General features: G+C 44.7%; 1 protein-coding gene across 1 annotated transcript in view; it reads right to left on the bottom strand.

The window, feature by feature from the left end:
* Positions 1-18,112, bottom strand: part of LZTS1 (leucine zipper tumor suppressor 1) — a 74,650-nt gene extending 56,538 nt beyond the window's left edge. The window contains exon 1 of the mRNA XM_020812326.3: positions 17,980-18,112. The gene's annotated coding sequence lies outside the window, so the exon portion shown is untranslated. The remainder of the gene's footprint in view (positions 1-17,979) is intronic.
* Positions 18,113-21,310: the final 3,198 nt, after the last annotated feature.

Below are 21,310 nucleotides of genomic sequence, written 5' to 3'. Positions count from 1 at the left end.
CAGGGAACTTTTTTACCTTTTACCCTCCAAAAAATTTATATACGCCGACATTACCCTCTTGATTCGAAAGGAAGGAAATCATACATTATTTGAATTAAAAATATTATTGAATCTACACAGGCTGTGTACCAAACTAGCAGGATGCACCAAATTTGATAAAGATGTGCACTATTTTTGCTGGAACACATTGCACTCCAGCCATGGTGTGGTATAGGGAGTAGTAAGGTGTCCAATGTGCCTAGCAAGTTGCATCAAATTTTTGCTAGCTCGCAGAGGATTTAATCATCATCAGTGGCTGCCAGAGTGGTGCTAACAATGACATGCTTGCTAGAGACAGCCAATGCAGAATTTTCCTACCACTTTAATCATTCTGTGTGTGGTGTGCAAAAAGGAACAAACCAGGCTAAAGGTCATGTCACACACCCTGGTGCCACAGCCCAATATCAAAGGACCAGTGTGCTTTTTTAATCATCATCAATGGAAAACTCAGCAGTGGCCAGAGGATTGAAAAAGATCAGTCTACATCAAATCCCAAAGAAGGGCAGTGCCAAAGAATGCTCCAACTACCATACAATTGCACTCATTTCACACGCTAGCAAGGTTATGCTCAAAATCCTACAAGGTAGGCTTCAGCAGTATGTGGACCAAGAAGTCCCAGACGTACAAGCTGGAGAACTCCCAGAAGTACAGGCTGGAGAAAGGTGGAAACATGTAGAGGAGGCCCCGTGACCATCAGGAAGGCGTCCCCTAGGAAGTTGCGACCGATGCCGGCCGGGGAGCAGAACATGGCCCACTTCTTGTTCATCTGGGATGCAAAAATGTCTATGTCTGGAGTCCCCCATTAACGACAGAGGCAACGAAAGATGGCATTGCCAAGAACCTGCTTGTGAGAGCAGAACTGTTGTCTGCAGAGATGGTCTGCTAAGGAATTGTTTTCGCCTGCCAAATGTACAGCCACTGGATAAATGTGGCGAGCATAACACCATTCTGAAATGTTGATGGTGTGGAAGAGAAGGCGTAACAAGTGAGTGCCGCCCTGCTTGTTTATATAATAAGCTGCAGTGTATTGTCTGATGGGACTGAGACCACTCAACCACAGAGTAGGGGCTCGAAGGTTCAAAAGGCATTGTTGATTGCCAGGAGCTCCTGTACATTGATATGCAGGCCGGCTTTTATCGTGCACCAGCGGCCGTGGACAGCATGGTGGTGTAGAGTAGACAAGCCCCCCCCGGCCTGACGGGCTGGCAACCACAGTTAACTGAACTATCGGGGTCAAGAGACCAAAGGGTCTCCCTATCCATAAGTTGGGGGAGGGATTTCCACCAGCCCAGTTGTGCAGCGAGCTCTAGAGTCACCTGGAGCAATGTGGATGGGTGGTCGCAAGATGTCCGAAAGAGTGAGAGAAACCAGGCTTGAAGGGACTGCATCCTCAATCGAGCATGCTGTACCAGAGCTGTGGTAGATGCCATCAGCCCCAGAAGTTGCTGTAGGGCTGTGGGAATATGCGCCATAACTTACATGGTTCTTGTCACATATTCATGTATTGTACCATATTAATGTTCTTATGAGACTTGTTGCTGAGCAGAATAGACACGACTCCCTATTGGTCCAGCCATTTTAGTTATGTAACTGTCCGTTATGTTATGTAACTTACACAATAAAAGGAAATGCCAGGCATCACTGGGGTATCAGCATGAGTGAACAGTGAAGAGTGATCCTGTACCTCAGCAGATGAACCTGAGCACGCTTTGAACCTGATTCCTAGACTGCAGTCTCATCCTTTTCAGAGATCTCTCCCTTCGGGCCCTTTCAGGGATCTCTCCATCACAGTTTGCCAGAGCTGGATTCTGACATAGGGCAGGGACCAAGTGCTTGAAGAAAAGGAGCATAACAAACCATGCATTTTCACAATCTTGTTGTCAGGGGAAAAGCCTGCTTCAAGAAAGCATCCCAAGTCACATTAATATAATTTACATGTTGTGTAGGTTGTAAAGCTGACTTCTCTATGTTGACCTTTAGTCCTAACGCTGGCAAAAGAGACAGTGTCAAGGACGTGTGTTTACAAGCTTGTGACTTGGACTTAGCGACCAGGAGCCATTTATCCAAATATGGGTAAACAGTGATTCCTCCTACTGAAAACCTGAGAAAGTATTGATGGTCTGACCGGATGCTAGCATGAAAATGAGCATCTTACAGTTCAATCATGGTAAACCAACCCCCTGGACATAACATGTGAATAACAGAGTTCAAGAAAGCCCTACAGAATCTTCATGGAGTAATAAAAGAATTCAGGCCTCCAAGATCAAGGATGGGCCAGAGGACACCATCCTTTTTGGGGATGGTGCAAAGGAACAATAGCATCATTCCCTAACAAGGCCTGAATTTCATCTTCCAAAGGGGGTGGCCTTAATGAGGCCTGTGATAGGGGGTACATCGAATTCAGTGGCATAGCTGGTAGCTGTGATAGAGAGTACCGAAGTGTTAGACATGAAGGAACACCAATTGGAAAGACAAGGGGTCAAACAGAATGATTGGTGAATGACTGAGAAGTCAGGTGCATTAAAGAGACTGCTTGGTTTTGCGATCCTGCCTGTGGTTTTGTTGGTCAGGGCGCTGCCTGGCCACATGTCTAGGGGGTGGCGGTTGGTAACTTTGGGGTTGGGGCCTTTGACGTTCCTGGGATGCCCTAAGCTGGTAGGAACATCTCCAGGAACTCGAGGTTGTCACGCCACAAATGACTGTGCCGTCTTCCTGAGCTTGAGCAAGTTATCAAGAATAACATCAGTTTTCTGAGCAAAAAGCCTTACACCATCAAACAGCAGGTCCTCGATCCGCCAGTTGTTTGGATGCTGGTTTCAAGGCATGCCGAGCAGCAATGCGCTCGTGACGCGCCAGCCCTATTGCCTCCTGGTGATATGAGAGGTCCTGGTTGTAAAGGCGTACAGGAGCTACCTGCAGAATGGGCACTGCCAAATTCCATAAGTGGTGACGATAAGCGCCCATGGCAGTGGAGTAATTGGCTGACCAAAGAACTCCTTATCTGTGTTCTCTGTATCAGTTGGGAATATGAAGAACAACTTTCTAATGGTAAAGGCGGGTGACTATCTGCAGCAACTGATACAGTGGACCCTCGACTTACAGACGGCTCGACTTACAGACTTTTCGAGTTACAGACTTCTCTGGCTGCAAAATTTAGCTTCGACTTACAGACCAGAAAAAAAACAAAATGGAATAAAAATAGAATAAAAACCACTGGTTATGGGATTAATCGGTTTTCAGTGTATTGTAGGTCAATGGAGATTCGACTTACAGACTTTTCGACTTGCAGCCACCATTCCAATATGGATTAATTCCTTAAGTAGAGGGTCCACTGTATGGGTGTAGGAAGATTGGTTGGAAACTCTTCCTCCCCCTCTGACTCTTGTGAGTCCCAACCTGAATAAGGTAAGTCTTTCTAGCATGAGCCTGACCAATATCAGTCTCAAGAACAGCTACTGGGATGGAGAAGGCTGAATGGGTTAACAGCAGGTTCGGTCAAACCTGTGGACACTTTGCTGCCAGAGCCAAGTTAGAGGGAACACTACTCCTTCGAGGCGTAGGTGGAGGCACAAAACGTTCCTCGGCCCGTAGTTCAGAACAGTGCCAGGTAGAGTGGGGAGGTGGTGGCGGCAGAAAAGATGGCGGATAAGGCTCATAGCTCCTCTCTGAAATAAGGGACTGGTCCTGCTCGAACTTGTCAGCGTGATAGGACCCTATTGATGAGCAGGAAAAATACTCGGGTCTGCCTGACAGCCACAGGATTCCTGTGATCGGGTCGACTCCTATGAGTCCTTTTCCTCTGAGCCTATGCTGGCGCCGGAGGCTGAGGTGAGATCACAGGCTGCTGTGTGAACGAGCCCATTAATAAATGAGGGCTCTTTCGTGCCAATTTATCAACCACCAAAAAGGTGTTACCCCAGTCAAGAATATTACTGACAGGTGGGGCTTATTTTTTGACACGAAGAGGAAGGTTGCAAAGAGGTGGAAAGCTGTTGCTCTTGAGCCCGGGGGTAGCCTTGTTAAGAAGGTAAAAAAGACTTTTTTAAAAGAGAAAAGCCCCGAGGGCGCCACAGCCAGCTTTGTAAAGCTTTTACAAAGAATACACAAGCCGGCTGGTGCTCTTCCCCCAGGCAGAAGAAACAACTTGTTACTGAGGAAAGAACAAGGGAGGTCAAAAGAAAGGAAAGATAAGGAATAGAATTGTTTTTCACTTGTGAAGTTCCCAACGAAGCTGCTGCTACAGCGGCAATTGGAAAAAGAACTGAGGCACTGGTGTCGGGGGTGGAGTTATATAACCGGTGTAGGGGAGGTCCCGGCACTAAGTGCTTAAAGTTATAGAACAGTGATGGTGAACCTATGGCATGTGGGCCACAGCTGGCACGTGAAGCCCTTTCTTCTGGCACGCGACAAACCTTTTGAAGTGGCTGCAGCTGGGATTTCCCCCTTTCTCTTCTTGTTCTGGGTCCTTTACTTCCTGTCTGTCCCCATGATTCTCCCTTTAACTTCCTGTCTGTCCCCATGATTCCCCCTGAAACTTCCTGTCCATCCCCATGATGCTCCCTGAAACTGCCAGTTCCTGCTCCAGTTCTGGTCTTCCGGGTGGCACGGCAGCCACTGGTTTCTTCCCCACCCCCTCATTTTGGGCACTCAAGCTGAAAAAGGTTTGCATCCACTGCTATAGAAGCTTCTGAGGCTGCTCTGCTCAGGTGCAGATTAACCCATTAGTGTACATTCACAGAGACCACAAAGCAGAACTGTTCATTAAAGCTCCATTTTGAGTACAAAAGTTCAAAGAAATTGCTCCTACTTTGGTTCTTCCTCTCTAACCTGTTAGGATGTGTTGGGGAACTTGGCTGGATGCAATTATGTATTATTCCACAAATTATGATTCTTTGCAGTGGACAGTTAAAGAATTTTATTGTTGTGAATCTTCCTCCATCAAGATTGTGTGAAATTTATTTTCTGAAACCTTGACTGGAAACTTGGCACATACAAAATCTAACATCAGTGGATTATCAAGAGCAGTCACCTGCCTTGAAATGGTAGGAATGAAACTTAGTGATGCATTGAAAATGGTGAAACAAACCGAGAGTGATTTAAAGTCGACAAAGGGCAAAGTGACTGAAAAAATTAATGATAAACTGAAAAGAGTGCTACAATTTAATCTGGGTTATTCAACACTTTGCAAAATAAAGAACATTCTAAATGGACTTGAAGAAATATTTGATGACTTTCAGCCAGAATTTTCTCCAGATGAGTTGGCTTTTTTCATATTTGTTCCAATAACCTCCTGTGATGTCAAACAGAGTTTCTCCAGATACAAGAAAATACTGACGGCCAACAGGAGTTCTGAGTTTGATAACCTCAAGATGCATATGATCATCCAGTGCAATTCTGATGTTTACAAAAACTAATTTAGATATGATTTTACTCTCAAAATATTCATATGATTCCTTCAATACTGGACTGCAAGTGAAGAAGAATAAACTTTATAATTTGTGTGTGTGTGAATAAGCACAGATTTTTTAAAAGTGGGTGATAATTTCAGAAAAATTGTTGGTTTAATCCAGGAGTCTCCAAACTTTTCACTGTGAGGGGCACACTGGATATCTCCAACCTTTTTGAGGCCCAAAGGAACAGGAACATGTGAGCATGCATATGTGCGACCACATGTGTGCACGCCTGCCTGCCTGCACCACATGCACCCGCCTGCCCCCTCCTGCACACCTGCATGGACACCTGCATGCATGCCTCCCTGCCAGGCCCCTCCACGCACACACTCACGTCTGCACGCCCAGGGCCCTCCTGCCCCCATGCAAACACATGGGCTGAAGGAAACAGGCTGGATAAAATGGCAAGGGGGGGCGAATGTAGTTTGGACCCCTGGTTTAACAGGTCATATTTCAGTGATTTTAAGATGCTTGTATTTTAATGCTTGCATTTTTCTGAAACTCTTGTGAATTCACAGAAATCCTCATCTTACTGATGACAGTCACTCATCTAGGCCCAGAACAACTTCTTTAGAATCAGACAGAAAAGAGAGATCAAGTTTGGTGTCATCAGCATACTGGTGGCATTGTATCCCAAAGCTCCAGATAACCACTCCTAGTGGTTTCGTGTAGATGTTAATATGTAAGGGCAGAGTGTTAGTGTTACTGGCAGCTGAATGGCTGAACTCCTAGTGGGATAGGACAGCTTTGGGGAAGATTCTGGTCTGTGTAGCAATTCAGAGTTCAATTCAGAATCAGTTAGACTGTTGTAGAGTCTAAAAAGAATAGGAAGTCTGTTTGACAATCAGTCAAGCTAAGTAGTCTGTGCTGGATGTATTAAAAATCTGTCTAAAGAGCTTATAATATGTGTATCAAAAAGACTGAGCTTCAGCAAATAAGTTATTTTGGTCTTTAATAAAGAAAAAAGAACATTTTACTGTTGTTTCAACTTTTACCATTAACATCCTAGAATCCACCTTTCCCATCATAACTACTGACTGTTGTCCCTCAATAAAAAACCTATTTGTTTAACTCAAACTACTGTACCCACATTATTTATTTTACGTGTAACTAAGAAAAAATAAAGCAAACTGCAAACAGACAATAATACACCCATATCATAAAAAGCTAATTTTGCTAGTAGGACCAGCCCTTTCACTAACCACCTGAATAATCACTGATGCCCTTCCTAGTGGCACTAAGGCATGGAGGCTAGGATTGGAGTGTTAAAATGTGCCAAGGCGTAAAATTGGTGGATAAGGTCATGGTCTCCCCACCCAGGCAGGAAATTTGCAACAGGAAATACCTTGTCTTATAAAAACATAGGAAGAACCCTGACAGATCAGACACACATCTTATCTGGTTCGACCATGGGTAGAACATGTGCACAACTGTGCCCTCCTTTCTGTGACTCTTGCCTCCAGTATCAATACTGGAAGTCATATTTAGCCATCATGGCTAGTAATAATTAAAAACCATAACTTTGTGAGTTGGTCCAGTCCCCTTTTAATGCTGATGACCATTACTAAGTTTTATGGTAGTGATTTCTACCACTAAACTATTATTGTGTGAAGAAGTACTTCCTTTTATTTGACCTAAACTTCTTGCATTCAGCTTCAGTGAATGACCCCAGGTTTTATACAATGAAGAACCTGCCCATATTTTCCATTCTAATTGAAAAACTATTGCTAATAGTTCCTGTTGCAAAAAAGAAACAAAAATGTTCGGCTAATCAGATACAAAGAAAACCGGGAAGGCTATGAATTATGGTTGGAAGGGATAGAATGTAACATCCTGACCTCATAATCTGGATACAGTACAGTACTTTATAATTTTGTAAAAAATTAGCCTACTTCAAGCTGATATCTTCCAGATATGTTGTACATGCTAGCTGCAAATGATAGAAACTGTAATTCAACACACGTGAAAGACATTTATATTGAGGGAAACAAACCTATGCCAAAGCAAAGCAAGACTAAGGCATACAACTGCTAGCACATATAATCAGTTATTTTGCTCCATCCTGCAGTGTTAGAAAAACTTTATAGTAGCTGTGTTGGTCATACAGTGGTGCCCCGCATAGCAACGTTAATCCGTTCCGGATTAATCGTCACTATGTGAAAACATCTTTGTATGTGAAAACATCGTTTAACGTGTTCCTATGGGGCGCAAACTCACAGTTCAGCGAAGTTCTTCCATAGCGCCGCCATTTTCGCGCCCTCGGTAAACGAGGGCAGGGCGCGAAAACACTTGCGGCAGCCATTTTGGGCACCTGGTGGCCATTTTGGAACCGCCGATCAGCTGTTTTAAAAAACATCGCAATGCGAAAATCGGTAAGCGAAATGCTTACCGATCATCACAATGCGATGTTTTGTCTATTCAGAACACTGCAATGCGATCGCATTAGTGATCTAAAAAAATCGATCACTATGCGGATTCGTTGTTAAACGGTGCGCTCGTTAAGCAAGGCACCACTGTATATCAAATGCCACAATCCATACAGATGTGATATCTTTATTAGCCAACAAGAAGGGTAAAACAACATGTGAAATTCCCTCATTGATTTAAACAAGTTGTTAAAAAGAAAGGGGCAGCATATAATTTAGTCCTTGTAACCTACTATGCAGATTTTGCAGAGCACAGCTACACAGACTATCAAATGGGGCTCTGCAGAAGATACAGTGGCTTTAGATTTCACCTGGAATAATGCATTGACAGCTGGGGACTAGAAGAGTTTGGTCCTCCATCTTAGACAATACAGACCCCCAAAGTAAACTCAGGGTGCAATTAAATTGGCCTATAACACTCTGGGATGGGGACAGTCTGATTAACATTATTATCTGTTGACTACATGATGTAAAACTTAAAGGGATTCAGCCCCCAGTTTCCTCCCACTGGAGCTTCTAATTTTTTGGAATCAAATGCCTTTGCACCAGTTCAGTCAGTATGATCACCTGCACTGATGTGGAAGGATTTGTAACAATTGCAATTCTAGCTGGCTCCAACACCAGCAAGAGAGCCAGGAAAGAAGCAGTGGCTGGCACTTGAATCCTCTCCTTCCCACATGTAGTACCTGGGTTTGCGTTCATCTTCTCTTCCCATTCTGCTTCTTTCTTTTCCTTTCTTTTTAAAATTAAAACATGTTAGGACAGCTGGCCAACCAAAGTGGGAGAGGATAAGAGAGAGAACCTTTGAGGCAGCTGTGTCTTCCACCAATGGAACTGTGCCTTCCACAAATCTGGACAGCCAGAGCAGAACAGAGCTACCTTAAGAAGATGGGATACAGCTGAAGGGAAAACTTCCTCCTGTCTCTCTGCTGCTATTTCCTTTTTTCTTTGGGTCAGCCAACTGGCCTAGTACTAGATAACAGGTGGTAGGGAGGGAGGGAGGGAGAGGAGGGAGGGGACGGAGAGAAGGGAGGGAAGGGATGGAGAGAAGGGAGGGGATGGAGAGAAGGGAGGGAGAGAAGGGAGGGAGGGAGTAGGAAGGAAGGAAGGAAGGAAGGAAGGAAGAGAAGGAAGGAAGGAAGGAAGGAAGGAAGGAAGGAAGGAAGGAAGGAAGGAAGGAAGGAAGGAAGGAAGGAGGGAGGGAGGGAGGGAGGGAGGGAGGGAGGGAGGAAGGAAGGAAGGAAGGAAGGAAGGAAGGAAGGAAGGAAGGAAGAGAAGGAGGGAGGGAGGGAGGGAGGGAAGGAAGGAAGGAAGAGAAGGAGGGAGGGAGGGAGGGAAGGAAGGAAGGAAGAGAGGGAGGGAGGGAGGAAGGAAGGAAACTCAGACACCACCAGTGGGGAGAAAAGGATTCAAATGGTTAACAATGTGCAAACAAGGCTGGTTTCCTCCCCTGTCTCTTCTCACTCCTGTGCAGGAGGCTGAATTGAATTCACCCAGGAAAACTTGACTTCCCAGGTACGATTTCAGAATACTGTAGATTCATTCTTATTTTCCCTGCTGTGTAGTCACAGCTTCAGACCAGACTGGGTATGTTCAAGACGTTGGCTATTTCCATCCTGTCTGAGCTCACAAGCTCTGTAGTTGGTGGAATGCAACATTAAGAGTCTCTCATTCCTCCACCCCCATTAGCTTTTAAACTGCTAATTTTCATCTAGAACATTTGTATTCATCAGCCTCCCACCATGCTTCAGCATTGCCTAACAGAATGGAATGACTAAGGTGGTAGGCGGAAGTGCAGTGAGATAAAAGCCCAATTTAGCAGCTTGTGTTGCCAAATGGAGGGGATATAGCCAGAGACTGGGCTGCATCAAACAGAGATCCAAGTGGTTTCAGTGGTTAATGAGTTGCTAGAATAAAGTGTATAGTAGAGTACAGCTAGAATGTGCAAGACTCTGGGGGACACAGAGTGCAAGTGCATGCCATTTGGGCAACACACACACACACCACATACACACACATGTAAAGAAATATGTAGCAGCATTTTCTTTGCAATTGGAAGTCCAGATTCATTTGAAAATTAACACCATTCTGTGCATTAGAAGCAAGCTGGCAATATCCGACATTCATCTTATCTAGTGGTTATATTTCAGTTTCATTTAAGACATGAACAGGAAATGCATGACCCTCCAGTTACTATTGACTCCCATCAGTTGTATGCAGCCAGATAGCATCTTGAACACAACCAATCTGGTCTGTGTGCAGAATGGAATTTGAGGCCTTTCCACCCAATCTGGTCTGATTCTGGAAGATAAGCAGGGTCACGTCTGGGTAGTACTTGAGTAGGAGACAATAAGAGAATATCAGGTATCTCTAGGCAGTTCTAGAAAGCATCTTGTCTGAAAGGCTAGAGAACTGCTGCCACCCAAAACTGACAATATAAATATTAATTAGCATTAAGCAGGCTTTTGCATTCCCATTCTAATGGCACTAGCGACTCAACGTGATCTGTAAAACTATGCCTTTTCACTCCCAGCCTCCTCATTTTTTGAGATTTTTCCTGACATTTTGAATCTGTCACCACAGCCCCATGAAACACATAAAAACAGCCACCTGCCCTCATAGGCACTAGCTGGTAGAAGAAGCATATAGTCTACTGAGACAGCATATGCTTTCTATGCACAAGGCCTCAGATTCCATTCTGCAAAAAGAAAGTAACTCTGTTCCCAGTGTGGAAGGAATGCAAATGAAATATATAAGCAAGTGAAATAAATAAGCAACTAAATTACAATGATGATGGAGACAGCAAAAGTATTTGTATTTCTTTCATTTTCAGTACTTTTGTGTGTGTCACTTTCATTTTCTTCTGATTTCATATTTTGTATGTACTCATTTTTGTTTGTTTGTTTTACATGAAAATTGTCACATAATTTGCTTCACATTTCCACATTCATGTTTTTTTGGCATTCCATGAGCCCGAAATAATTCTTTAAAACTACTCTAAAAAAAGTAAAAGCAAAGAAAACTATCCCAACGCTCCCCACAAAAATATATACCTTTGACAGAATAAAAACACAGCAAGTTAACCAGATAACAATTTTAAAAGGCCAAGGTAAAATGTACATGCACATATGCATGCCTAACACACACTCACAGATATGGAGAAAAAATAGTAACTCCCCTGGGGGGGGGAGCAAATAACTTCACAGACCCATCTCTTAAATTTTTTAGATATGAGGGCTGTGTTTGGTGGGAAGGAAAAGTGCACAGTTCTCAAACCTAAACTGTCCATAGGTGTTGTGACTGAAATCTCTCTCCACTGGGGTAAAAGGGTTGTGACCGGCGTCTTGATGAGGCTGCAGTTCCCCAGCAACTCATCTCCTCTTGTTCCAATATAGTGGGAGAGGTTGCTTTGTGACTGGGGTTTCCTCTTGAGACTTGTAAGCATATGGATCTAAAGACATGCCATTAGAGATAGGCACAAACTGAATTGTAAACCAGAAAAACCAATAAACCAGGCTGGTTCACAATTTCATTTGCAACCCAGTTTGGGGATCCCATTTTGCTGAAGCAAAACAAAGCGCTGAACCTTTTTTCCCCCTTGGCACTTTTTTATGCTTCGGCAAAATGGAGGACCACCCACTGCCCCTGTTGCCTCCCGAACTGGTCCTGCCGCAGCTGCCTCCATCCTCAGAGATAGCGGGCCTGTCTTCCCTTCCAGGAGTCATGCATACTGCCTCTGCACATGTGCTCTCCGTGCACCAAGGTGATCATTTGGGGGTTGGATGCATGTGCAGAGGCAGTGACCAAGTCCCCTGGAAGAAGCCTGGTCACTGCCTCTGCACATGGTACCCAGGGAGGAGGCAGTGGCGGCCACACAACAGGAGCAGGTAGCCCCCCCAGGCACAAACCCAAAACCAAATCTCGAACTGGTTCAGTTTTCCTGTTGGGCCACAGTGGTTCACAGGCACTGGCTCATCAAGGCTACATGCAGAGCACAGTCACTTGCCATGCTAGTTGAGACATTCTGGGAACTGTAGTCCCAAAAGCAATTTTTTCTGTAATCTGGCTATATGGAATATAGTGAATAGTGAAGACAGTTTGGTATATGCCACACACATTGAACCATGTTTATAAAAATATTGCTCCAAAATTCTCATTCTTTAATTTGATGCCGTAGATCCAAATTCAAAGGTCTATTTCATTCACCATCCTGCTCACATAGTAGCCAATCAGATTTTAAAGAGAGCCTCCCAGTAGGACATGAGTGCAACTGCCACTGGTATACAAAAGTGCATTTCTTTAGACACCAGAGATGAAGTGTAGCCCACTGGCTAATGATGATGGATGACTTTATCACCCATATGATTCCCTCCCCCTTAAAGCCATCCAAATTAGCAGCCATTACTGCATCTTGTGGTAATGAATTTCACAGTCTATGTCTAACTAACATAGTCTAAAGATGCACTGGCTGAAATCCTGTTGGGTGGCTCCACCTGTGTAATGGGACTGATGTCATCAGTAGATAGCCACGGATTAAAGGCTTCTCTTTACAATATGAGGCTGCATGGATCTTATGCACCCTACAACAAAATGACACACACCTCAGCAATGCAAAAGCAACTGTTAATGAGTGACATCACTCCTGTTGTGCAAGCAGACCCTGCCAAACACAATTTTGGCCACTGTGTTTATTTATCCTGAATCTCTTTCATCATTTACCAGAGGGAAAAAAACCTGAGAGAGTGAGAAATATACTGCCACAGCAGTTTCCAAAGAAACAGCCATGCCAGTCTGTGACATCACAGTTAAAGATGGGGAGAGGGACAAAAGAGTAAGAGTGAGCGTGTGTGTGTGAGAGAGACAATATTGTAGCACTTTAAAGACCAACAGATGTATTGCTGTATGAATATCTATAGATCACAATCCACTTCTTCAAATGCAATCATGTGTCTGAACTCCTCTGGAGTGGATTTTAATCCATGAAAGCTCACACTGCCATATATCTGTTAGTCTCTAAAGTGCCACAATATTTTGCCTCCCCCTTGCCCCACATACATCAATTTTGTCAATGGCCATGGGCACTGATATCCTAAACAATTCCTAGGCCAGCCTTAACTATAGATGCTCACACAAATATGTATCAGAAAGAGGCAGAAATCAAATGTCGAGCTATCCTTGAGATCCACATTTGGATCTTCTTACACTACTAATTGATTATTCTCTGGAGAATAAAATCAAAGCTATAACAACCTTGCATGCCTCTCAAATCTCACTGTTCCAGTGCTGGTAGGGGAAAGTCTTCTGAAGAAAAGCTGAGAGGGACAGGAAAGACCTCTGATGTTAACCATGCAATGAAATGAATGCTGAAGTTCCCCTTAGCCTAGTTTTCCTTTTTTGAAAAAATGAATGTTTTACAAAAACAATTCTTCAGTTTCATCAGATATTTGTCTTGTATTCTGTTTTGTACATACAATTACCAAGTACACCACCCATTGCAACCCAGAAGGAAATCTTCATCAGTTCAGTAATGTTTAGTTTCTGGTTAGGGGGAACAGGATATCAAAACCAGTTCCTGACACAGGAAGGGAAAGAGACTCATTCATTACAGACTGCAATGATGTCAATAACATTAAAACAGCAGACACCTGCATAGGCACAGACAATGGAATACTCCAATGCTTACAAGACGATGCAAAAGTAGAAATACAAAGAAAAATACAAACTAAGATTGTATTGTAGATTGGCTGTGTGGGGGGCAAAATGGCTGTCATGAGAAGGAGAGTCAGTATGGTGTTGTGACCAGAGTGTGGGATTGGGATTTTGGAATTCCAGGTGCATGTGTCGGCTGATCCATACCCACAAGCTGATCATGGGCCAGTTGCATTCTCTCAGCTTATCCTATCTTACAAGATTGCTGTGAAGATAAAGCAAGGAGAAGAAGAATGAAGCCGGGGAATACATGCAGGGATTGCTAGTGGACTGAGGCTATGTCCAGGTTATGAGATGTGTATGTTGCCATAAAAAACTGGGATATAAATGAAATAAATAAGTAAATGATACTGTGGTATCCTGTCCACAGTATTATTTACTTCTTTGTGTCATTTATAGATGGGATGGTGGTGAAAGGAAAGACAATTAGCTTTGCTCCATGGTTGGTTGCTGCTATATAGCGGAATGGTCCATGTCTGTTCACCGTAAATGTCACAGTCCATGTGGGTTAAAAAATGACTACTGTTGAAACCAAAGCTGACACTACAGATACAGAGAGCAAATTATCTGAACTCCTACAAACCTCTCCGGCTGCAACCCTTCTCTTTTCTACTCTCTTCCAGTCAGACAACAGACAGTTGTCCCAGCTGCCTTGGCTTTGGATGCAACAAGTTCTGTTGTATCCACACCACAGTTACATATTATGCCACCGTATCTCAAAAATCAACCCAGCCCTGCATCTTTATGCACATTGCCATCAACCACTATTCCATGTACCTGCGTACCTGGTGGGAGTGAAGTATACTACCAGTACTGTGATTGCGTGGGGTGGGGACATGGACAACTCACAGTTGTAATTTTGGCACTGGTGACTCATTCCAGAAAGGTATTGGAATCAGTGTTAAAATGACAACTTTATAAACCTCCAAATTCATGGCTTCACAGGATTTTTTTTTTCCTGCTACAAGCTAATATGCTGCTTCTTATGTGCCACCATGTCACTTTCAATTTATGGCAATTAATGTTTTCAAGGTATATGAGATGCTCAAAGAGTGGTTTTCTACTGCCACACACACTCTCAACATGCCTATTGGAATCCTGATCTCCTGCATCCCAGTACAACACGCTCTCCACTATACCACATACACTCTCAACCTGTCTATTGCTGGATATGTTTTTCCTCCATCTAGAGAAGCAGAAGGAGGAGTGAAAACTGGTGGAAGAAACAGCAATCATTTAAAATTTGCAGATGACACCATCTTACTGGCAGAGAACAGCAATGACTTGAAATGGTTTCTGATGAAAGTGAAAGAAGAAAGTGCCAAAGCAGGATTGCAATTGAACAATAAGACCACCAAAATCATAACTACAGAACTACAGAATTTTAACACTGATAATGAAGAAACTGAGATAGTTAGATATAAATAATATTTTGGTTCAATCCTCAATCCAAATGGAAACTGCACCCAATAAATCAGAAGATTGAGACTCTGAAGCAATGAAGGAATTAGAAAAGATCATCACGTGTAAGTATTTGTTACTGGAGACCAAGATTAAGAATGTTCTTGTATTTCCTTTGAGTAACTGAACAGTTAAGAAAGCTGACAGGAAAAATATTTGATTCGTTTGAAATATGGTGCCGGAGAAGAACTTTGCAGATGCCCTGGATTCTTGAGTGTGTCAAGCTTGAACTATATCTGATGGCAAAAAAAGACAAAACTGAGTTTCTCCTACTTTGGGCACATCATGAGAAAACAAGATTCTTTGAAAAGGACAATGATGCTGGGAAAGATTGAAGGCATCAGGGAAAGAGGAAGACCAAATACAAGATGGACTGACTCTCTGAAGGACTCTACAGGTTTGAGTTTGCAAGAGCTGAGCAGGGCTGTTGAGGGCAGGACCTTTTGGAGATGGCTCATTGATGGTGATGGCTTAAGTCAGGGGCAACTTGACAGCACATAAAAACAACACAGAAGTGCGCTCTGACGCTAGAAATTGTATGCCACAATATCCATCTGTTTGTATTTCTTTCTATCAGCACATGCTCTATATTCTGTGACTGAAAGCTGCCAAACGGCTGAAATCAAAATGTCCTGCTTTCATCATCGTTTAGTCGTTTAGTCGTGTCCGACTCATCGTGACCCCATGGACCAGAGCACGCCAGGCCCTCCTATCTTCCACTGCCTCCTGGAGTTGGGTCAAATTCATGTTGGTTGCTTCGCAGACACTGTCCAACCATCTCATCCTCTGTCGTCCCCTTCTGCTCTTGCCGTCACACTTTCCTAACATCAAGGTCTTTTCCAAGGAGTCTTCTCTTCTCATGGAATGGCCAAAGTACTGGAGCCTCAGCTTCAGGACCTGTCCTTCCAGTGAGCACTCAGGGTTGATTTCTTTTAGAATTGATAGGTTTGTTTTCCTTGCAGGCCAGGGGACTCTCAAGAGCCTCCTCCAGCACAATTCGAAGGCATGAATTCTTCGGCGGTCTGCCTTCTTTATGGTCCAGCTCTCACTTCCGTACATCACGACAGGAAAAACCATAGCTTTGACTTATGGTTGTTGTGGGTTTTTCGGGCTTCTTGGCCATGTTCTGAAGGTGGTTTTTCCTAACGTTTCGCCAGTCTCTGTGGCCAGCATCTTCAGAGGACAGCACAGTTTGCTGTCCTCTGAAGATGCCAACCATAGAGACTGGCGAAACGTTAGGAAAAACCACCTTCAGAACACAGCCAAGAAGCCCGAAAACCCACAACAACTATTAGATCCCGGCCGTGAAAGCCTTCGTGAATACATAGCTTTGACTATTCGGACTTTTGTTGGCAAGGTGATGTCTCTGCTTTTTAAGATGCTGTCAAGGTTTGTCATCGCTTTCCTCCCAAGAAGCAGGCGTCTTTAAGTTTCGTGGCTGCTGTCTCCATCAGCAGTGATCATGGAGCCCAAGAAAGTAAAATCTGTCACTGCCTCCATATCTTCCCCTTCAATTTCCCAGGAGGTGATGGGACCAGTGGCCATGATCTTAGTTTTTTTGATGCTGAGTTTCAGGCCGTTTTTTGCACTCTCCTCTTTCACCCTCATTACAAGGTTCTTTAATTCTTCCTCACTTTCTGCCATCAGAGTGGTATCATCTGCATATCGGAGGTTGTTGATATTTCTTCTGGCAATCTTAATTCCGGCTTGGGATTCCTCCAGTCCAGCCTTCCGCATGATGTATTCTGCATATAAGTTAAATAAGCAGGGAGACATACTCCTTTCCCGATTTTGAACCAATCAGTTGTTCCATATCCAGTTCTAACTGTTGCTTCCTGTCCCACGTATAGGTTTCTCAGGAGATAGATAAGATGGTGAGGCACTCCCATTTCTTTAAGGACTTGCCATAGTTTGCTGTGGTCCACACAGTCAAAGGCTTTTGCATAGTCAGTGAACCAGAAGTATATGTTTTTCTGGAACTCTCTGGCTTCCTCCATAATCTAGTGCATGTTAGCAATTTGGTTTCTAGTTCCTCTGCCCCTTCGGAATCCAGCTTGTACTTCTGGGAGTTCTCAGTCCACATACTGCTGAAGCCTACCTTGTAGGATTTTGAGTATAACCTTGCTAGCGTGTGAAATGAGTGCAATTGTACGGTAATGTCCTGCTTTACCTTTTCAATATATCTCTTTTCTTCGTTACCCCAATCAATGCATGTTTCAGGTGTTTATTGATATCTTTCCAGGATCTGCTTCTCTAAAGTGCAGTTCAATGCATTAAAATATACCTGTTTATGAGCATGAGAATCTCTCCCACTGATACTTTTAAATGCCAAACGTGACCTTGTTGCAACACAGGTGTAAAGAATAAAGGAAGCTGGCTTTCTGAACAGCATCCTACTCCCTCCATTCAGGATGCATTGTGTGCAAGGACATTCAGGGATCACTGTGTCTCTCTGGTGGCTCCTATATATTCCAATAACCTTGTTTGTGTTCTGCCCATCGTGGCTGGATTCTGTGTGCATGAAGGGGAAGGATGTCTGTCGTGCAAGTTTATCTGATACACACATGTACCAGGCCAGCCCCATCTGGTGCCTAGGAGTAGGTGCATTCCTGCCAGTGTCTTTAATAACAAGGGGTGAAACTGCTATCGGATCGCAAGATATGCCTATGACCCGCGCAAAGTGATCTGTTTTTGTCTGCACGCCGCCGCTCTGTTTACATGTCAGGCACTGCTTTGGCACTGGGGTGAGAAGAAAGCCTGAAGATGCCCTTGTGCCCCAGACGCTCCGCCGGTCAGGGCTAATGCCCCCTCACCCGGGTCCCTCACCCGGGTCCCAGTCGCCGCCGCCGCCGCCTCCCTCGCCCTCCCGGGGGCTCGCGTTCACCCATCCTTACCTGGCGCGGCAGCTTCCTCGGTCCCCGCGTCGTCCAGCCTATTCGCCTGCCCGCTTCCCTCCTCCTCCTCCTCCTCGTCTCCGCCGGCCAACTCCAGAGCACAAATGCAGGCGCGATCGCACCGGCTCCGCCACCGTGGGCCCGGGCCCGGGGCTGCCTCGAGTCTCCTCTCCTCGACGCGGCGAGCCTGGAATTGGGGAGGCTGGAAGCGGGCTGGGGGGGGGGTGGCGGCGGGAAGAGAAAGAGGGAGAGCGAGGCGGGGAGTTGTTTTGCATACGAGGCGCTAATTGGTTGTTTAACGGAGTTTGGGAAAGGCGTCGGGGGAGGCTCTCTGCACCAGCCGCCGACAGCTGCCCGGCTGGCTGGAGAAGAGCGCGCGCGGGGGCGGGGGGGGCGAGCGGGGGGGGGCAGGCTCTTTAATAACTCGGCGCGTGCCGTCGGCTGCGCTCCCCCTGGGCCGCCCGCTCCCCGGCGAGAGGCAGGGCAAGACGGAGCGACTGCGCGCGGGAGATGTCCGGGGCGGCGGGAAGGGGGGGGGGCGCTTCAGTCTCTCTGGCTCGCGCGCTGCCGCGTCCTCGCGGGCTTGCCAATTGCAAAGTCTTCCCAGCGCCTCTCTCCCAATCCACCCGCGTTTTCAGAATCTTTCGTTACTGGGTGAAAAAAGGAAGAAAAGAGGAGGGAGGGAGGGAGGCTAGATACGTGTCAAGAGCTTTTTAGAGCCTGAGGACTGTATTGATTCAAAATCTGTCAGAATTTCATATGGGCAGTCTTCATAATGCGTGTATTTAAAGCCCTCGGCGCTGATCGTAGATTGTCCGCGTACCTAAGAGTTTATTTGAATGTGGAGCAAAAGAAGGAGGGCGAGGGAAGTTCCCTCACTTTGAGGCAGGGGCAGCGAAATAGTACAGTACTTCCATGTTTCAGGGGCAATCTGTCATTGCATCCTTCATTCGAGCTCAAAAACGGTTTTTCAGGGCTCAGCTGTGGAACACATGAGGAAATAATGGAGAGTTTTTGAGTATGTACAGAGTGCCTTTCTCTTTAAATTTTCCACTTTCCACACACTTAGGATGAAAGCAGGGCAATTAGCACACTTTTTCTCAGTATCCTTTGTACAACACCCCCCCCCCATGATATTCCTATTTTACAGACCTTTTTCCCCCAAGGCTATGGTGGTGGTCAGTGCTATACCTTTCCAGCATCCTAATTCCCATACTAGCCAACCAACTCAATGAGGGATGGTGGCTCACCTGCACATTGCAGGATGGGGTCCTGTAGCTGAATGCTGCTTAGGCACCACTGGCTGTGGCGAATGAGAGTTCCAAGCCAACAGCATCTGGGAGGCAGACATTCCCCATTCTTGAACTGAACTACTTTGCCACAGTTTTAATGAGTCATGACACTTTTTAATTTTAGAAGATTTGTTTCAGTTGTATTAATTTTGCTTTAAGGTTTGCTTTGTACTATTTTGTTTTATTTAATTGTGCTCCTGAATTCACAGTAAATTGTATATGAGAAAGATTCAACTACCAATCCAATTGTTTGGGATTTGTGTGTGTGTGGGGGGGGGAGAAGAGCTCTTGTTCTTTATTTCCAGCGACAAATGATCTTGAGCCATCCTTGCCTGGAAATAAATCCAAGGAAAGGGTGACTAGCGGATTCTGGGAGTTGTAGTCCAAAAATAACTTTTCTACCATGTGCAATTAAGTTTTCTTGTTGTTGTTGTTTAGTCGTGTCCGACTCTTCGTGGCCCCAAGGACCAGAGCATGCCAGGCCATCTGTCTTCCACTGCCTCCCGGAGTTGTGTCAAATTCATGTTGGTAGCTTCGGTGACACTGTACAACCACCTCATTCTTAGCTCGTGCAAAATGCAAGCCCTTGGCATGCTAGAACTGCTGTCTTTCTCTGTTGTCAGACACTATGGAGAAGGTCCAAAAGTACTCCCACTGCAGCATCATACTGGCTTGCCTTCAGCCCAGAGGATCCTGTAAATGCAGCTTCAGTCATATACACCCCTCACCCTGCATTTCACATTAGAAACTAGATGCTTTTGACTGGAGGACACAATCAGACTATCAAAGCACTCCTGCAGCCACACAACATGGGAAGGAGAACCCTAATCAAAGTTCTTGACCAGATAATGTTGCATTACTAATCCCAGCTATTATCAGCACAAGCCCCAAAAGACAATGCAGAAGTCAAAGACAATTAAACCAGTGCAACTTGAAATCAGGACTAAGAATGTGATTTGTTGTTGTTGTGTGCCTTCAAGTCGCCTCCGACTCATGGTGACCCTATGAATGAGTGCTCTCCAAAATGTCCTGTCCTCAGCTGCCCTGCTCAGCTCTTGCAGACTGAAGCCTGTGGACTTTTTAAAGGAGTAATTCCATCTCATATTTGGTCTTCCTCTTTTCCTGCTGCCTTCCACCTTTCCCAGCACCATTGTCTTTTCCAGGGAACCCTGCCTTCTCACAATGTGCCCAAAGTAGGACAGCCTCAAGTTTCAACCTCCAGAGATAGTTTGGGCTTGATTTGATCTGGGACCTGCTTGTTCATCTTTCTGGCAGTCAAGGGTTTCTGCAAAGCTCTCTTCCAGCATCATATTTTGAATGAAACATTTTTTCCCTCTCAGCTTTCTTAACTGTCCAGCTTTCACACTAGTACATGGTAATCACAGTGCAATATTGTGGAAGGAGACGTGTAAGCTTCAGTACAATTCATAGGAACTGTAGGCTGCCTTATTCCAAGCATGGTTATTTTCTTCCTCATGAGATGGAAAAATTATTTTGTAGCAAAAAGTTACTTTGGCAGTGGTCGTACCATCTTTGTATTCTGTGTTGTATTAAAGAACAAACATACAAAAACAAGCTAACCCCCTGAAATTTGTCTTAGACAAAGATTCCCCAAATTCTGGGAGAAGATTTCCTGTCCTCTTCTACAAGATCCTATTTAAGAAGAGGTCCTAGGCCCAGCAAAACAACTTTGGCTGGTTAAGGTGCCAACATCTAGCCCCTGGGGATCTTCCTGCGAATATGTACACTACCAAAATTGAAAAAGGAAAAAAAAAATGAACCTGGACGTAGATATCCTGTCCTGAAAAATTGATATTTGGGGGAGGATTAAATGATGCAAGTGGATGCAGTGACGTATTTGAAAGGTGAACTGCCATGAGGCTTCCAGGAGTTGTAATCCACCTGCTCTTTCGTGGGTTCTGCCGCTGGACTGCATTCCTCAGACATGTCTTCAAAGCATAAAATGCAGCTGAATCAAGATGATGGGGGGGAGGGGGATTTATTTATTTATTTATTTATTTATTTATTTATTTATTTAT

This window comes from Pogona vitticeps, chromosome 8, assembly GCF_051106095.1.
Source record: "Pogona vitticeps strain Pit_001003342236 chromosome 8, PviZW2.1, whole genome shotgun sequence".
In the NCBI taxonomy this organism is placed as follows: domain Eukaryota; kingdom Metazoa; phylum Chordata; class Lepidosauria; order Squamata; family Agamidae; genus Pogona; species Pogona vitticeps.
The sequence above is the reverse complement of the archived record's forward strand: the minus strand, read 5'-3'. Positions and strand labels throughout refer to the sequence as shown.